The sequence below is a fragment of the Ceratotherium simum genome, chromosome X, assembly GCF_057802395.1.
Source record: "Ceratotherium simum simum isolate JZ-2026a chromosome X, ASM5780239v1, whole genome shotgun sequence".
NCBI lineage: Eukaryota > Metazoa > Chordata > Mammalia > Perissodactyla > Rhinocerotidae > Ceratotherium > Ceratotherium simum.
In genome coordinates, this window is record NC_141940.1 from 68,874,246 (window position 1) to 68,878,689 (window position 4,444).

A 4,444-nucleotide genomic window follows, 5' to 3' on the forward strand; every position below is an offset into this window, starting at 1 on the left:
TTTAATCAAGTTTATTGAGGCATAATTTATATATAACAAAATACACCCATTTTAAGCATACAGCTAGATGAATTTTTATAAATGTGTATACTCCTGTAACCACCAGCACAACGAAGATACAGAACATTTCCATCATCTAAAAAGGTTCATTTGTGCCCCTTCCCAGTCAATCCCTACCTCCTATTTCTGGTCCTAGGGACCATTGATTTGCTTTATATCACCATATATTTTATTTTTCTTTCCTACAGTTTCAAACACATAAAATAATATGGTATGTATTCTACTGTTTATTGAGATATAATTGACATAACATTATATTAGTTTCAGGTGTACAAAATAATGATTCGACATTTGTGTATATTGTGAAAGGATCACCACAATAAGGTAACATCCATCACCACACATAGAATGTTTTTTTTCTTGTGATGAGAAGTTTTAAGACTTACTCTCTTAGCAACTTTCAAATATATAATACAGTATTATTAACTATAGTCACCATGCTGTACATTACATCTCTAGGACTGGAAGTTTGTATCTTTTGACCTCCTTCACCCAATTTTCACACCCTCTAAACCCCTCTGGTAACCACCAATGTGTTCTCTATATATATGAGTTTGATTCTTTTTATATTCCGCGTAAATAAGACTATACAATGTTTGTCTTCTTTGTGTGACTTATTTCACTTTATTTTTTGGAAGAGATTGAGAAGGATTGGTATTAATTCTTTTTTAAATATTTGGTAGAGTTCATCAGTAAAGCCATCTGGTCCTGGACTTTTGTTTGTTTGAAGGTTTTTGATTACTGATTCGATCATCTTACAAGTAATAGGTCTGTTCAGATTTTCTATTTCTTCATGATTCAGTCAAGGTAGACTGTATATTTCTAGGAATTTATCCATTTCTTCTAGGTTGTGCAATTTGTTGGTATATAATTATTCTCTTATGAACCTTTGGGTTTCTGTGGTATCATTTGTAACATCTCCTTTTTCATTTCTGATTTTATTTGAGTCCTCTCTTTTTTTCTTGGTGAGTCTAGCTAAACATTTGTCTATTTTGTTTATCTTTTCAAAAAAACCAGCTCTTAGTTTCATTGATCTTTTCTATTGCCTTTCTACTCTCTATTTTATTTATTTCCTCTCTGAGCTTTGTTATTTCCTTCCTTCTACTAACTTTGGGCTTCATTTGTTCTACTTTTTCTAGTTCCTTAGGTGTAAAGTGAAGTTGTTTATTTGAGATCTCTCTTGTTTCTTGAGATAGACATTTTTTTTTCTACTATGAACTTCCCTTTCAGAACTGCTTTTCTGCATTCCATAAGTTTTGGTATGTTATACTTCCATGTTCATCCATGTCAAGGTATTTTTTTTATCTCTCTTTTGATTCCTTCTTTGACCCACTGATTGTTCAATAGCATGGTATTTAATATCTACATATTTGTGAATTTTCCAGTTTTATTCTTGTAATAGATTTCTAGTTTCATACCAGTGCGGTTGGAAAAGATGTTCAATATGATTTCAATCTTCTTAAATTTATTAAGATTTGTTTTGTAGCCTAACATATGATCTGTCTTGGAGAATGTTCCATGTGTGTTTGAGAAGAATGTGTATTTTGTAGCTTTTGGATGGGATGTTCTGTATAAGTCTCTTAAGTCCATCTGGTTTAATGTGTCATTTTGGCCAAAGTTTTCTTATTGATTTTCTGTTTGGATAATCTATTCATTGATGAAATAGGGTTAAAGTCCCCTACTATTATTGTATTGCTATATATTTCTCTCTTTAGGTATTTTAATATTTGCTTTATATATGTAGATGCTCCCATATTGGGTGCATAAATATTTATAAATGTTATATTCTATTGTTGGATTGACCCTTTTATGATTATAGAATTACCTTCTTTGTCTCTTTGTCTTTGTTTTATAGCCCATTTTGTCTGATATAAGTATAGCTACTCCAGCTTTCTTTTGGTTTCCATTTGCATGGAATATCTTTTTGACCCCTTCCCTTTCAGGCTATGCATTTCCTTATATCTGGAGTGAGTCTATTGTAGGCAGCATATACATAGTTCTTGTTTTTTTGTTCTTTTCATTCATCCATTCTATATATATATTTTTAAATTTTTTGTTTATTGCAGTAACATTGGTTTATAACATTGTAAAAATTTCAGGTGTACATCATTGTACTTCTATTTCTGCATAGATTACATCATGTTCACCACCAAAATACTAATTACAACCCATCACCACACATATGTACCAAATTATCCCTTTCGCCCTCCTCCCTCCCCCCTTCCCCTCTGGTAACCACCAATCCAATCTCTGTCCCTATGTGTTTGTTTATTGTTGTTATTATCTACTACTTAATGAAGGAAATCATACGGTATTTGACCTTCTCCCTCTGACGTATTTCACTTTGCATTATACCCTCAATGTCCATCCACGTTGTCACAAATGGCTGGATTTCATCGTTTCTTATGGCTGAGTAGTATTCCATTGTGTATATATACCACATCTTCTTTATCCATTCATCCCTTGATGGGCACTTAGGTTGCTTCCAAGTCTTGGCTATTGTGAATAACGCTGCAATGAACACAGGGGTGCATGTACCTTTGAAAATTGGTGTTTTCAAGTTCTTTGGATAAATACCCAACAGTGGAATAGCTGGATCATATGGTAGTTCTATCCTTGCTTTTTTGAGGAATCTCCATACTGTTTTCCATAGTGGCTGCACCAGTTTGCACTCCCACCAGCAGTGTATGAGAGTTCCCTTCTCTCCACATCCTCTCCAACACATGTTGTTTCCTGTCTTGTTAATTATAGCCATTCTGACGGGCGTCAGGTGATAGCTCATTGTAGTTTAGATTTGCATTACCCTGATAGTTAGTGATTTTGAACATCTTTTCATGTGTCTGTTGGCCATCTGTATATCTTCTTTGGAGAAATGTCTGTTCAGGTCTTTTGCCCATTTTTTAATTGGGTTGGTAGTTTTTTTGTTGTTGAGATGCATGAGTTCTTTGTATATTTTGGAGATTAAGCCCTTATCAGATGTATGGTTTGCAAATATCTTCTCCCAATTGTTAGGTTGTCTTTGCGTTTTGTTGATGGTTTCCTTTGCTGTGCAGAAGCTTTTAAGTTTGATGTAGTCTCATTTGTTTATTTTTTCTATTGTTTCTCTTGCCCGGTCAGACATGGAACTTGAAAATATGTTGCTAAAACCGATGTCAAAGAGCGTACTGCCTATGTTTTCTTCTAGAAGTTTCATAGTTTCAGGTCTTACATTAAACTCTTTAATCCATTTGCAGTTAATTTTTGTGAATGGTGTAAGGTAAGGGTCTACTTTCATTTTTTTGCATGTGGCTGTCCAGTTTTCCCAACACCATTTGTTGAAGAGACTTTCTTTTCTCCATTGTATGTTCTTGGTTTCTCTGTCAAAGATTAGCTGTCCATAGATGTGTGGGTTTATTTCTGGGCTTTCGATTCTATTCCATTGATCTGTGTGTCTGTTTTTGTGCCAGTACCATGCTGTTTTGGTTACTATAGCTTTGTAGTATATTTTGAAATCAGGGAGTGTGATGCCTCCAGCTTTAGCTGGATTCCTTTAGCTATTCGGGGTCTTTTGTTGTTCCATATAAATTTTAGGATTCTTTGTTCTATTTCTGTGAAAAATGTTGTTGGAACTTTGATAGGGATTGCATTGAATCTATAGATTGCTTTAGGAAGTATGGATATCTTAACTATGTTAATTCTTCCAATCCAAGAGCATGGAATATCTTTCCATTTCTTTGTGTCTTCTTCAATTTCTTTCAGAAATGTTTTATAGTTTTCGGTGTACAGATCTTTCACCTCTTTGGTTAAGTTTATTCCTAGGTATTTTATTCTTTTTGTTGCAATTGTAAATGGGATGGTATTCTTAATTTCGCTTTCTGCTACTTCGTTGTTAGTGTACAGAAATGCAACTGATTTTTGTATGTTGATTTTGTATCCTGCAACTTTACCATATTCGTTTATTACTTCTAAAAGTTTTCTGGTGGATTCTTTAGGGTTTTCTATATATAAAATCATGTCATCTGCAAATAGTGACAGTTTCACTTCTTCCTTTCCAATTTGGATCCCTTTTATTTCTTTCTCTTGCGTGATTGCTCTGGCTAGGACTTCCAGTACTATGTTAAATAAGAGTGGTGACAGTGGGCATCCTTGTCTGGTTCCTGTTCTTAGAGGGATAGCTTTCAGTTTTTCACCATTGAGGATGATATTAGCTCTGGGTTTCTCATATATGGTCTTTATTATGTTGAGGTACTTTCCTTCTATACCCATTTTATTCAGAGTTTTTATCATAAATGGATGCTGTATCTTGTCAAATGCTTTCTCTGCATCTATTGAGATGATCATGTGATTTTTGTTCTTCATTTTATTAATGTGGTGTATCACGTTGATTGATTTGCGAATGTTAAAC